Source organism: Phyllostomus hastatus, unplaced genomic scaffold, assembly GCF_019186645.2.
Source record: "Phyllostomus hastatus isolate PE091 unplaced genomic scaffold, TTU_PhHast_1.1 phas_contig_10, whole genome shotgun sequence".
Lineage (NCBI taxonomy): Eukaryota > Metazoa > Chordata > Mammalia > Chiroptera > Phyllostomidae > Phyllostomus > Phyllostomus hastatus.
The window spans coordinates 734,024-749,510 of record NW_025333499.1 but is presented as its reverse complement, the minus strand read 5'-3'; the positions used below and the strand labels follow the sequence as shown (position 1 = coordinate 749,510).

General features: G+C 39.1%; 1 protein-coding gene across 1 annotated transcript in view; it reads left to right on the top strand.

Moving 5' to 3' along the window:
- The first annotated feature begins 11,573 nt into the window (after nt 1-11,573).
- KLF8 (Kruppel like factor 8) overlaps nt 11,574-15,487 on the top strand; it is a 104,937-nt gene continuing 101,023 nt past the window's right edge. The window contains exon 1 of the mRNA XM_045833237.1: nt 11,574-12,087. The gene's annotated coding sequence lies outside the window, so the exon portion shown is untranslated. The remainder of the gene's footprint in view (nt 12,088-15,487) is intronic.

The following is a 15,487-nucleotide window of genomic DNA, read 5'->3' as shown; positions in this document are numbered from 1 at the left end:
TTCTACTTAATTGCCTGGAAGTTGGTAAAGACCATGACAGAAGGTCTTGTTTGTGTACTTTATTGTTTAATTACTACCTAGAAAATAACACAGATTCTATAAATTACATATTGACTCAATGTATACACATAGAGTTAACTCTTCTGGGTCACAAGAGCTAAGCTACATGTGGTCTATCCACCACTGTTGTTATAAAGCAAATTTTCAAGCACTATCCTTAGTTAATGGATACAAGGAAGTACATGGGGGAAATCATTTGATTCTGATGCTGTAAGAAAATAAGAGCATTCAGTTCATTAGCTCTAGGTCAAACTACAATATAATTCCTGTTTTTCCCAAGAAGTAAGCACATTAAGTAAGCAGACATGTAAGCAATTTACCTAGGAAAGTGGTTCTCAAAGTCTCCAGACCAGCAGCATAACCTGGAAACCTGCCTAAAATACATATTCTTGGGTTCCACCCTACACCTACTGAATCAGAATATCTGGGAGTGGGACCCAGAAACCTGTGTTTTAACAGAACTTCCTATTGATTTGAATACATGCTGAAGTTTGAGAACCACTAACCAATATTATCTATGTGTTCTTAACCTACATTTTGTTTGTCACAGTTGTCAAAATTGCTTATAGCTTAAACCTGGGTATAATTTTTCTCCAGGACTGTTCCATTATGACATATTCTAACCCAGCCCCTCATAGCATAAATGCTCATAGGACAAAGGGGCACTGGGTGAATGAATACAGGGAAAGAATAACATGATTCAATCTCTTTAAATTTCTTCATCGTCTCCTCAGGTATCATGTTGTACAATAATAATGTTAATAGCAAATAACATGGAGTATCCATGACATACAAATCACTGTTAAGGTATATTACATCTGCAGTCATACCTTGGTACTCACTGGCTTCAGAAAACATTAAACCTGGTACTCATCACATTTTGATGAGAAAAAAATGCTTCAGAAATTGGCACTTGTTCGCCACATGTCACTGGTCTCACTTGCTAGAACTTGTATGGATCACGACATCACCCTGCAAGAGAAAATGCTTCATCAGTCATCATTTGCTCACCAGTTGCTGGAATGAATTAACGACGAGTACCAAGGTGCCACTGTGTTATCATCATCCTTCCTCAAACCTGTGAAATAGGTGTTTTCATTTGTTTCATAGAAGAGGAAACTGAAGCTCACAATTTATGTCTTGCTGATCACATCCTCTTCTCTGCCTCAGAAACAACCACTATTCTGAATTCGAAGTTTATAATTTTCTTGTATGTCTTTACATTTTATTGTGTTATTTGTGTATTCCTAAAGTACATATAGTATTGTTTATCAAGTTCTTGGATTACATGTAAATGATACCTTGTTTTTTTCTCAATATTATATATATGAGACTTATCCAAGTAGATGTGTGCAGCTTTAGTGCATTCTTTTTTATGGCTATTTTTATTCCATTTTGTGAGTATGTAACAACTTATTAATGTTGCTGGCTCTCTTTACATTTTGCTTTCTGCTATCAAAAAATACTTAATATGTTAAAAACCCCTGTCCATTACCACAATACGGTGTACAGATGATGTGTTGTAGAATTGTGCACCTGAAACCGGTAGAATTTTATTAACCAATGTCACCCCCAATGAATTCAATAAAAAGAAAGATACTATATTTTCCACAAGGAGGAAGTAAAAATTTTAAAAAATATATGTTCAAAACCAAACATTTTTCCCCAACTCAGAAAATTGATAGACAACTCTCCCAGTTACTCAGGCTAAAAACATTGCTGTCATCCTTGATGCTTCTCTTTTGCAGCTCCACCTAATCCATGAACAATTAATTGCTCTATTCTAAATAACACACTCCAGAATTAGATTATGTTTCTCCACCTCCACTGCTACCAAGCCACCATCATTTCTCACCTGAACTGTTGCAATCACCTCTAAACTGATCACTTAGCTCCTACTGTATATTTTTTCCAGTTTATTCTAAACACAGCTGTCAGAGTTATCCTGTTAAAATATTAGACTATGTCACTCAACGTGGTCATAACCTTTTAAAATGTAAAGACATTATTTTTTATTAAATTTATTGGGGTGAAAACTATAAAATTATATAGGTTTCAAGTGTACAATTCTAAGATACATAATCTGTATATTGTATTGTGTTCCCACCACCCAAAGTCAAATATTCTTCCATTACCTTTCACCCTTCCTTCACCCTCTACTAGCCCCCTCCGCCCCTCATCCCTTTGGTAACCACCATACTGTTGTCTGTGTCTATGACTTTTTGTTTGTTTTTCTTGTTTGTTCATTTGTTCTTTTAGTTTTATATCTCACATATGAGTGAAATTATATGGTCCTTGACTTTTTCTGTCTGATTTATTTGGCTTAGTTAGCATGATCCTCTCAAGATTCATCCATGCTATTGCAAATGGTAGTATTTCATTTCTTCTTATGACTGAGTAGTATTCCACTGTAGACTATAGCTTTCCCCTTTGGGTATTTTTGGGTCCCTTGTTGAATATGAATTGACTCTATATGGAGGGGTTTAACTCTGGGCTGTCTATTATGTTCCATTGGTTTATGTTTCTATTTTTATTCCATTACCATACTGTTTTAATTACTATAGCTTTGCAGTATAGTTTGAAATCAAGACATGTAATACATCTGACTTTGTTTTTCCTTCTCATGATTGCTTTGCCTCTTTGGGGGTCTTTCGTGGTTCTATACAAATTAATTTTTTTTCTATTATGTGACAAAAATGCCATTGGAATATTGACAAGTACTGTGTTTAATCTGTACATGATTTTGGGTAGTATGACCATTTTAACAATATTAAACCTTCGAATCCATAAATCCAAGGTGTCTTTCCATTTGTTTGTATCTTATTTGATTTCTTTCAACAAATCCTTGTAGTTTTGTTGTACATATCTTTCACTTCTTGGGTAAATTATCAGTAGGTATTTTATTAGTTTTGATGCTATTGTATAATGAATAATTTTACTTATTTCTTTCTCATATTTTTAAAAAAGGATTTTATTTATTTTTAGAGAGGGGGAAGGGAAGGAAAAAGAGAGGGAGAGAAATGTCAGTGTGTGGTTGCCTCTTACGTGCCCCCTACTGGGGACCTGGACTGTAACCCAGGCATGTGCCCTGACTGGGAATTGAACTCGTGACCCCTTGGTTTGGCAGGCCAGTACTCAATTCACTGAGCCACACCAGCCAGGGCTCTTTCTTGTATTTTTATTTCTAGTGTATAGAAATAGAACTGATTTCTGTATGTTGATTTTATATCCTGCAACTTTATTGAATTTGTGGATTATTTCCAACAGTTTTTTGGTTGAGTCTTTAGGATTGCTTACATACAAAATCATATCATCAAAAAATAGTCACATTTTTAATTCTCACTTTCTGATATGGATGCTTTTTATTTCACTGTGTTGCCTAATTGCTCTAGAAAAGATATCCAGTATTATATTAAATAATAGCAGTAAGAGTGGGCACTCTCATCTTCTTCCTTATCTCAGAGAAAAAGCTTTAAAAATTTTGCCATAGAGTACAATGTTAGCTGTGGGTTGGTCATATATGACCTGTATTATTTTGAGGTATGTCTCTTTTATACACAATCCATTGAGACTATTTATCATGAGATGATGTTGTATTTTTCAAATGATTTTTAAAAAATATATTGCAGTCATCAGATGAGTTTTATTTTTCTTTATAATGTGTTGTATTACAATGATTGATTTGTGTATGTAAAACCATCTTTGCATCCCAGGGATAAGCCTCACTTGGATGTGGTGTATAATCCTTAAAATGTATTCTTAAATTCAGGTTGCAAACATTTTGTTGAGAATTTTTGCATCTATGTTCATCAGGGACATTGGTCTACAGTTTTCTTTTCTTGTAGTGTCCTTATCTGGCTTTGGTATCAGGGTAATGCTGGCCTCACTGAATAACTCTGAAAGTGTTTCCTCCTTTTCAAATATTTGGAAGAATTTGAGGATTGACATTAATTCTTTTTTCATTATTTTTATTGTTTACACTATTACATATGTCCCCAACACAGCCCTGCTCTGACAACATCTTCCTGCTCTTGCCTCCTCCCTTTCCTCTGACCATCACTACCCCGTTGTCTGACTCTATGGCTTATGCATATATATTCTTGGATAATTCCTTCACCTTCTGTCATCCAGTTCCTCTTCCCTACTCTCCTCTGACAGCTGTCACTCTGTTCCATGTATCCATGCCTCTATTTCTATTTTGTTTGTCAGTTCATTTTGTTCATTAGATTCCACATATAAGTGAGATCATATGGTATTTGTCTTTCTCTGACTGGCTTATTTCACTTGGCATAACAATCTCCAGGTCCATTCATGCTGTTGCAAAAGATAAGAACTCCTTTTTACGGCCATGTAGTATTCCATTGTATAAATGTATCAATTTTTTTTTAATGCACTCATCCACTGATGGCCACTTGGGCTGTTTCCAGATCTTGTCTATTGAAATAACAGTACTATGAACATAGGGTTACATATATTCTTTTGAATTGGTGTTTCAGAATTATTAGGATACATTTCCAGAAGTAGGACCACAGGCTCAAAAGGCAGTTCAACCTCAATTTTTTTTTAAATGAAACTCCATACTATTTTCCACAATGGTTGCACAAATCTGCATTCCCACCAACAGTGCACTAGGGTTCCCTTTTCTCCACATCCTCTCCAGCACTTTGTTGATTTATTGATGGTAGCCATTCTGCCAGGTGTGAGGTGATATCTCATTATGGTTTTAATTTGCATCTCTCTGATGATTAGTGACACTGAACATTTTTTTATATGTCTGTTGGCCATTTGTATGTCCTCTTTGGAGAAATGTCTATTCAGGTCCTTTGACCATTTTTTTAAATTGTATTATTTGTCTTTCTGCTGTTGAGTTGTGTAAGTTCTTTATATATATTGCAAATTAACCCCTTATCGATGTGTCATTGAAAAATATGTTCTCCCATACAGTGGGTTCTTTATTCATTTTGTTAATGATTTCCTTTGTCACACAAAAATTTTTGAGTTTGATATGGTCCCATTTGTTTATTTTTTCCTTGTTTCCCTTGCCTGAGTAGATATAGTCAGCAAAAATATCACTACATAACATGTCTGAACTTCTTATGGTTCCTTCTCTCCTGTTGTAAGATTTTTTCTTTTATCATTTTCTTTCTTGTTTAAAGCATGTCTTTTAGCCAACCTTTAAAGGCAGGTCTGCTAGTAACAAATTCCTTGTTTTCATTTGTCTGAGAATTTCTTTATTTCCCTTAAATTTTAAATGATAATTTAGTCAGATAAAGAAATCATGATTGACAGCTCTATTCTTTCAGTATTTGAAAGATGTTAAAGTGTAACTTCCTTCTGGATTCTATGATTTCAGATATGAAATTCACTGTCATTTGAATTGATATTCCTCTACAGCTAATGCGTTATTTCTCTCAGGCTCTATCAAGGTTTTTCTTTGTTTTTATTTTTCAGAAATTTTATCTCAACAATTTCTTGGCATGGAGTTCATTGGGCTTTCCTTGTTTTAGTTTCACTCACCTTGTGAATCTGTCCATTTGTATATTTTGTCAAATATGGGAAGTGTTCAACTATTATTTCTTCAAATACTTCTCCAAATATTTCTCCAGTTGCTTCTTCACTCTTCTGGCATGCTACTGATACAAATGTTAGATTTTTGTTATTGTATCTCAGGTCCTTGAGGCTCAGTTAATATTTTTTCTCTTCTATTTTCTTTCTGTTGTTCAGATTGATAAAGTCTACTGATCTGTGTTTAAGTTTACTGACTCATTCTGTCCTTCGCCACCTTCATTCTACTACTAAGGCCATAGAGCTTAGTATTTTTAAATACTTTCTGTTATTGGATTTGTCAGTACCATGATTTCCATTTATAATAACTTTTATTTCTTTGTTGAGATTTTATATTTTTTCATTGTCTCAAGGGAATACATAATTGATTATTGGAGCACCTTTTAATGGCTACTTTAAAATCCTTGCCAGAGAATTCCAACAATTCAAAATCTCAGTGATGGTATATGTTGATTACTTTTTCTCATTCAAGTTGTAAATTTTTAAAATTTTTTAAATTTATTTTTTAAATATATTTTATTGATTATGCTATGACAGTTGTCCCATTTTTTTCTCCCCTTTATTCCCTTCTGCCCTGTGCCCCCTCCCACCATCATTCCCCCACCTTAGTTCATATCCATGGGTCATACATATAAGTTCTTTGCTTCTCCATTTCCCATACCATTCTTAACCTTCCCGTGCCTATTTTCTACCTACCAGTTATGCTTCTTATGCTCTGTACCTTTTCCCCCATTCTTTCCCCCCCACTGCTGATAACCCTCCATGTGATTTCCATTTCTGTGACTCTGTTCCTGTTCTAGTTGCTTGCTTAGTTCATGTTTTTTTTATTTGTTTTGTTTTGTTTTTAGGTTCAGTTATGGACAGTTGTGTTTGTTGTCATCATACTGTTTATATTTTTTTTTATTTTCTTCTTTCCTTAGATAAGTCCCTTTAACATTTCATATAATAAGGGCTTGGTGATGATGACCTCCTTTAACTTGACCTTATCTGGGAAGCACTTTATCTGCTCTTCCATTCTAAATGATAACTTTGCTGGATAGAGTCATCTTGGATGCAGGTCCTTGCATTTCATAACTCCAAGTACTCCTTTCCAGGCCCTTCTTGCCTGCAAGGTTTCTTTTGAGAAATCAGCTGATAGTCTTATGGGAACTCTTTTGTAGGTAACTGTCTCCTTTTCTCTTGCTGCTTTTAAGATTCTCTCCTTATCTTTAATCTTGGGTAATGTAATTATGATGTGTCTATTGGCTTTTGGCATAACACGTAACTTCCTATTGTATCTGGAAATTTTATCTGTTAGGTTATTAGATGCTGGGTCCTACTTAAATCTTTTCTTTTAGAAGGCAGTTATTCAGTTTAGCTTTAGCATCAGGCCTTGGCCTACTTTAGTTGGCTGAGGTGTTTTTTATTGTGTTTTTCCCCATTACTGATGTTTTCATGACAGTTTAATTTCGCAGGCACTCTGGTTTTATTTTGATTGATTTGGTGTGATTAAGTATCCCATTGGACCCTACTGATGCTGCTTGAAGTGGTGGATAGGGTTTCCACAGGTGAGGTCTCCAGGTGTCTCTAGGTTCTGTGGCATCTTCAGGTGGAAAGGGGAGTATCATGGACACAAGGTCAAAGATGCTTCCCTGGCAGACATTTGTTGTGGCAGGAACAACTCCCTGCAATGGAAGATGAAGAGCATTTCCTGAGCCAGACATTTGTTTTGGTGGGATTCCTCTGTTTGTGCCCCTTGGCCTCCCTGGTGCCACTGAGAATATGAGGGGATTCTGAGGCCTGTGGGATTAAAGAGGCATCTGCTTGTCTTGTCCAATAATCTCAGGGTGATGGAAGTCTGAGGACCAATTGGGGTTGAAATGAAACTCTCAAGCCAGGCTGCTTGTTGTGGCTGGGTCTCTCTTGCTAGTTTGATCTGCTCACCTAGGCATCTCTTAGCAGTCTCAGGACCTGCAGGGAAGGAGAGAACTTCCTTGGGCCTTTTATACTTGGTGGGACTCCCAGTGGATTCCCTCTTGCTGATGGTATCAGAGGAATTCCCTTTTGATTCAGGGGAGGAATGTGCCTACTTGGGCTGTCTTATTGCTAGGTTGAGGGTTGGGAAATACTGGGTCTGGAGCACCTTCTGTAGATGTGGTAGTTGTGTGAGGGTGGATATAATATGGCCTGCTGACATGTTGTTCTTTTAGTTCTGAGAACACAAAGTAGTTCACCTTTCTCTTACTCCCTTCTTGCCATGGAGGTCTCCTTTGGTTGCCCTTTGTATTATTTCAAGGGTTTGTAGTTGTGCTTAGTGGGTTGGAGCAGGGAGAAATGGATCTATATTATCTTGTACAGACTGGAAGTTCCCCATTTATTCACTTTTTAAAAAAGATTTTATTTATTTATTTTTTAGAGAAGGGAAGTGAGAGAGAAAGAGAGGAAAGAAACATCAATGTGTAGTTGCCTCTTGCGTGCCCCCAAATGGGGACCTGGCCTGCAACTCAGGCATGTGTCTTAGACAGGGAATTGAACTGTTAGCCCTTTGGTTCCCAGGCCAGCACTCAATCCACTGAGTCACACCAGCCAGGGCACCAGTTATTTACTTTGTATTAGAATGTACTTACAAGGTTCTGGCCAAGATGGAGGCATAAGCAGAAACACTTCGCTTCCTCACACAACCAAAAGAAGGATAACAATCAATTTAAGAACAAAGAACAATGAGAATGCCAGAAAAGTACTTGCATGGAAATCCAACAACCAAGGATTTAAAGAAACATTCACCCAGAATGGTTGGAGGGGTAGAGATGGGCAGTTGGGGAAGAGAGGATGTGTGGCAGGGCAAGGCAGTGGACTGCACAGGTGATCCCACATTTGTGCTAGGATGAGCCAGGAGGAACAGCGAAGAGCAAGACAGATGGAGATACCCAGGATTTCAATGATGGAAACTAAAGACTTAAAAACCACTGGCTGTAAAAAAATGTGTGGGGGTCGTAGCAGCAGGGGAAACTCCCAGTCTCACAGGAGGGTTTGTTGGAGAGACCCAAGGGGTCCTAGAACATACACAAGCCCACCCACCTGTGAATTAGCATCTGAAAGGGCACAGTCCACTTGTGGGAAGCAAGGGAAGGTATGGAAAGTGGGACAAGAGGCGAGCAACCAGGAATGTTCCCTCTTTGACCTCTCCCCCACAGACAGTGCTACAGCTAGGGTTGCTCCACCCTAGTGAATACCTAAGGCTCCATCCCTTATCACATAACAGGTGCACCAAGACAAAGAACTATGGCCCAAATGAAAGTACAGATAAAAACTCCAGAAAAAGAACTAAGTGATGAGGAGATTGATAACACATCTGATGCAGAGTTCAAAACACTGGTAATCAGGATGATCATAGAATTGATTGAGCTTGGTTACAAAATGAAGGAAGAAATGAAGGCTACACAGGTGAAATAAAGGAAAATATACAGGGAACCAACAGTGAAGGGAAAGAAACCAGGACTCAAATCAATGATGTGGAGGAAAAGGAAGAAATAAACATCCAAATGGAATAGAATGAAGAAACAAGAATTCAAAATAATGAGGAGAGGATTAGGAATCTCTGGGACAACTTCAAATGCTCCAACATCTGAATCGTAAGGGTGCCAAAAGAAGAGGAAGAACAAGAAATTGAAAACTTATTTGAACAAATAATGAAGGAAAACTTCCCCAATCTGGCAAAGGATATAGACTTCCAGGAAGTCCAAGAAGCCTAAAGAGTCCCAAAGAAATTGAACCCAAGGAAGCACACAGCAAGGCATATCATAATTATATTACCCAAGAATAAAGATAAGGAGAGAATCTTAAAAGCAGCAAGAGAAATAAATTGTACGTACAAAATAGACAGGGGGAGGTTAAGAATAGTATAGGGAATGGAGATGTTGAAGATCTTATATGTACAATCCATGAACATGAACTAAGGGGGGCGGAATGTGGATGGGGAGTGCAGTGTAGAGGGGAGAAAAGGGGAGAAATGGGACAACTGTAATAGCATAATCAATAAAATATATTTTTTAAAGAAAAGATAATGGGATAGACCTAACCAGGGTGGTTCAGTTGGTTGGATGTCATCCTGCAAAGTGAAAGTGGCTGGTTCGATTCCTGGTCAGGACACATGCCTGGGTTGTGGGTTCAGTCCCTGGTTGGGCTGCGTACAAGAAGTAATCAATCAATGTTTCTCCTCTCACATTGATATTTCTCTCCCAATCTTTCTCCCTCCTTTACCCTCTTTCTAAAAATAAACAAAATAAAAATCTAAAAGAAAAATAAACTAAAAGATAATGGGATATCTCAGAGTTAAGGGGAACGTTGACTCAGAAAGCGTAGGAATAAAGTAAGCTCTTGGTTCAAGAGCAATTTGTGGATCTTCTCTCAAGCCATGTGCTTGGAAGAGAGAAATTGTCCCAGTTGGGTCAGGGATCTTCCTCTGGAATAAATTATTATGGTCAACGGAGAAGGTTCGCATAGCACAGATATCAGACATAGCCATTACAGAACAACCCATAGTTTCAAACCACTTCCAAAGGAGGTATATTCTTGTTAATTGGACATCTCCTACATCTTATGTGATATCTACTGAAATCTAATCAAGAAAATTCGATTAAGGGATTGCATCTATTTTTCCCAGAAAATTAATATTCCAAGCCCTTTCCTGTCATAGAAACTTTCTGACTTAGCCCTGACTGGTGTGGCTCAGTGTGTTGGGTGTTATCTCACAAACTGAAAGGTCATCTGGTTTGATTCCTGGTCAGGGCACATGCCTGGGTTGTGGGCCAGGTCCCTGGTTGGGGGCGTGAAAGGGGCATCTGATCAGTGTGTCTCTCACACATTAATGCTTCTCTCCCTCTCTTTTTCCCTTCTTTCCCCCCTCTCTAAAAATAAATAAATAACATATTTAAAAAATAAAAATGAGATAAGGTCACAGAGAGTGCCTGGGACATGGGAGTTATTTTAATCTGGGTGGTCAAGGAAAGCTTTCCTGAAATCTAAATGATATTGGAGCCTGCCATGGGTAGAACCAGACAGAAATAAAAGGAATTGCAAAGTCCTTGAGTTTAGACAGATCTTAGCACATTGAATAAAAAGGAGATCAGTGTGAGTGGTGGAAAGTAAACAAGGTTTCTTTTTGTTTTTTTTATTTTTGAACAACATTTTAATAATTCAAGTCAAAGGGGTAGGCAGGGGCAAGGCCTAAGGGTGGTGGCTGGGGCCAGGGTGGTGTTAGTGGAAATGGTGAGAATTGGTCAGATTCTGGACATATTTTTCTGATAGAGTCTACAGGATTTCTTGAAGAATTGGATGTGAAGTATAAGAGAAAAAGAGGGAGTCAAGAATTACTCAATGATTTTTTTCCCCTGAGCAACCAGGTGTTGCTATTAACTGGAATGGAGAGTGTTATTACATATGATTTCTGATGGATCATTTTGGAGTTCCACTAATTGTGGATGGGACCTCAAGGCCCTTTTCTGCCTACTTATGGAGTGGGGTGGTGGTGTGAGACTATTGTTTTGGGTGAGTTAGAGGCATGAAACACATTTCTGGGAACCCCCACTTTCTCCCCTCCTATTCTGGTCTGGTCTGAAACGTGGAGACTTAAATACAGATGAGAGTTGGAGAAGACTGAGTATACCGGGTCAGGCCAAACTGACAGGCCTCAGAGACAGGAGATCTGCTATTGCCACTTCAGTCCAAAAACTGTAGGGAAGTGGGCGGCGCCAGACAGGACGCAGCAGAAACTTTCTTGGCTATCTGGCAGCCTAGGGAACCACTTTCTCCCAGAAACAAAGTAAAGAAAGGAGATGGAGTTGGGTATGGCGTGGCCTGGCCGGCCCGGAAGGACTCTGGGTGGAGCGGACTGTGAAAGCTTTGGGGCAGAGGGGGAGGGGAAGCTTCCAGGAGCAACTAACCTCAGCTTCCTAAACTCAGCAGAAAGGTCGGAGGCATTGTTGGAAGAGGCCAGAAATTCTGTGATTCTGTCTGCCCGCCAAAGACGAACGAAAACCCAAGTTGTGCGATGCAGCTTTAAAGGGGCTGGTGATTGACAGAATGTGTAGCAGTGGATGGGGTGGAGCCGCTGGGTGGGGTCTGGGACCGGCAGCTGGGAGAAACCAAAAGGAAGAAAAAAGAAAACCATTGCCCCTGATATCGCTAATGCCGGGCGGAGAAAGCTAGCCAGAAGGGGAGGAAAAGGAGGGTTTTAGATCTCACCTCCACTCCTACCCACGGTCAACTCTCTCAAACCCTTCTGTCTCCTTTGGAGATAATTAAAATCGAGTATACACCGGCCCTCGTCGGTGCCCATTCCCTCTAACAATCCACTGAAGTAGGTTTGTAGTACGAGGGAGTGAGGACCCCGAGTCCGTCAGCTCAACCCCAGCCCCGCCCCGTCCGTTGGCCCTGGCCCCAGGCTGGGTGGAGAGGATGCCTTCGGAGGCGCAGAATGCGAAAGTAAGTCTCTTTCATTTTGCCTATCCACCTCCTTCCCTCTCTTTTACTCCCCTCACTGGGGTCTCCGCTGGGCAGCAAAGGAGCCACCTTATAGAAGGAGACTCTTTCAAGGAAGATCCGGAGGGTGGAGCAGGGTGGGGTAAGAAAGGGAGGGAAGGGGAGGAGGGGTGGCGCTAGGGGAGCTGCCATCCACGGAATGTGCGCGCTCAGAGTTTTGATGTTTGTGTGGTTTGAGACTCGATTTCCCCTCAGGTCATTAGAGCCTCGACTTACCCACTCCAGGCGTTCTTTCTTTTTGTCACACTCCAGCATCCTTATCAGGTTGCTTAAAGCCCCTAGCTGTGAGTTGGGAGGGCTCCATCTTGCCTGGCTTCTTAAAGGGACAGTGCTCTAGTTCAATTGAGGGAAATCTGTACTGGAAATTAAATTTCGAGAAGGACAACAGTGACTTGCCTTACTATGACACTATGAGTGTTGGGGGAATTTGTTTGGAGAGGACAGCTTTTTCTCCCTCATACCAACCTCCAAATTTGGTTCTAATATCCAGTTGATTCTTAGAATGTACACCCTAAGTTGCACATTAGTTAACTGCAGTCAATTAGCAGTTTTAGCTGAATGGAAGAATGTTTGTTTCCTAAGAGGTGCCATAGCAGTGCAGATGACTTGAAAAAAGTCATTCATTCTACAAATACTTATTTGTATGCTAATTTATTTGAAAGCTAAATTCTTTGCCTGTGGCTGATCCCACTGCTGAGCAGTGTCTATTAATATGTCAAGGCCATGCAGAGTGGTGTCACTGACTCCTTTCTTAACAGATTGATGGTCAAGGTTTCTTCTAAGAATATAGGGATGAATGTTGAATTTGATTATAGTATTTACCTAGCATCCATCGCGTCAAAGTTTCAATGGTTTCTGTTTATTGTCTATCCTTTAGTACCAGGCATCCCTGTGCTCAAGCCCAAGTGGCTGGGTGATCGATCCAGCTGGAAGAGGTAGGAACCCAAGTAAAAATGGAATGCAAAAGGAAAAGAGCAGTATGCTTCAATAAGGAAGCCAAGGCCACCTTGGATGATCTGCTATTCCCATGTCCATGTCTAGTCAGGAAGATTGTGTTGGGGAGGAGGGTTTCACCAATTCCCTTCTGATGTTAAATAAAAGAACTGGTGTGGTGGAGATGTGTTAGAAGGCCTCAGATGGACCAGTGACATCTCTTTCACGTTTGTCTCTCTCATCTCTCTGTTCAGGGAGGGTGGCAGGACTGGGTGGGGCCTAATGATGTCCCACAGGTTAAAGAGATGAAAACGTGTTGCTTGAGGCTTTGGGCTAGTATTTCACTCTGAAAGTTTCTATTCCATCAATAGAATGCCACAGCTCCCAGTGTTCTGCAATTTACTAGTTCAGCTGTCACAGAGCCCCTCCCTTCTTTAATGTGTTGGGTTTCATTGCATCCCCAGTGCCAACTCTCATCAAGAGCATGTGTTAGTTCTAGGTTCCTAGGCAACATTTAACTAAAGCACCTTCCTCCATCCCCTCTCTCTTCAATTGGTTTTCCAAACCTCAAAGCAACCTTATTCTGAACGGCCATATCATTGAGTCCACTAGATTCAGATAAAGAAGAAAGCCTCACTTAGGGTTATTTCTCCCTGAAGTCACTGGCCTATGGGCTCCTAAAAAAACAAAAGAAATATTAATTCAACTGGAAATCTTCTGATTACTTTCGTCAGTGGGAGTACAATCTTGTTGCAAAGCCAAGTCCAAGAACCACTTGTATATGTCAAACCCACTGAACTCACTATCTGCACCCTTGCATGGAGGGTGGAGAAGGATTTATATGTTGGTACCAAAGCCAGCCTCCTGCAGTTAGTATGCACGGAATATGTTAGAAACAGCTATGATTCCATTCCATTTATGATTCCATTTGATTGTCCCTTTGTGTTCATGTTGGCTTGTTTTACTTTGGGAGAGTTTCTAGTTGTAGGATATGGAAACCAGGCAGTTCTTAGCTGTCATAAAATTCCATTCCTGAAATATGGTTATTTTCTTCTTAGGACAATGAAAGGTTTGTGAACCCACTAACAAGTACCACAGACAAGCAATAGAAATTCTTTTCCAAGGGCTTCAAGTGGCTTCCCCAGAGAAATTTAAATTGTTTGCTGTTATTCATTCTGTTTCCTGGGGTTGTGGAGAATTTTTATCTACTTGTAGGCAAAAGGATTTCATGAGGTATAAGTGTAAAAAAAAGATACTTTGTGTTCTCTCTCTTTCTGTAGTAGAGAGTAGAAGTAGAAGTAGTTTTGGCTCCCAAGTTCCCTTCTCAAATGTTTGTATCTGATGGATTAGGCTGTTTTCGCCTAGACTAGAACAGCTTGCCCGTACATTTACTTTGGTTTCAATTCTTTCCTAGTTGTTGCTTAGCCTTCAAGGGTAAAGAGTTGTGATAAACAAAGGTATCAAAACAAAAGTACATTGTGTTATGATATTCATTAATTAATTCATTCAACAAATACTTAGAATCTGCGCTGTACCATCACTGCACAGACTGGGATTTTAGCAATGAACAAAAAAAAAAAAGGCCTCCTGCCCTTTTGGAGATTATGTTCTAATGATGGTGTGTTGGTGGAGTGGAAGGCCAATAAACAACAAAGGTATTAATTGTTAGGTGGGGATAAGGTGGGAGAAAAAAATACAAGGCACTTGAGATTGGGGAGATATATTTAATATAGGGCAGTTAAAGACAATTTCTCTGATATAGTGATATTTAAAAATATATCTGAATGAAGTGAGAGAGCCAGCCATGAGAATACCTGAGGGGGTGGTGTTCTAGACACAGGAAATAGATTGTGCAAAGGCTTGGTATGTGCAAGGAATAGCAAGAAGGCCAGTATTATTGGAGTGGAGAGGAAGAGAGTGATAGGACATGTGGTCAGAGGGACAGAGAGGGCCTAATCATGTAGGACCTTATAAAGATTTTGGTTTTTATTCTGAGTAAGATAGAAAGCCATTTTTAAAGAAAACAATGAACAATTATTTTACTTAAAATTTTACTCTAGTAAGGAGGATGAATCTTCAATTAACTCAACAATATGGTTTATATTTTTAGATATATAAAAATATCTAAGGATATTTTGGATAGAATGTTCCTTTGGATAGAATGTTCCTTTAAAGAAAAAGCTTAGTAAGTTATTGCTGAAGTTATGTCAACTAATGCAATTTAATTTCATACTCACCATTGTTTTATAACATAATTTTCTGAAAAGGGTTCAAACACATTTGAAACTACTTAAATATAAAAGTCTTTTCAATGCACTTTAATTAAAAAATCACAATAAATTTCTTAGCACTAAAAGAATGTTTAGCTTTATAAAGAAAACATCACAACATTTTGTAGCACTGTTTTACT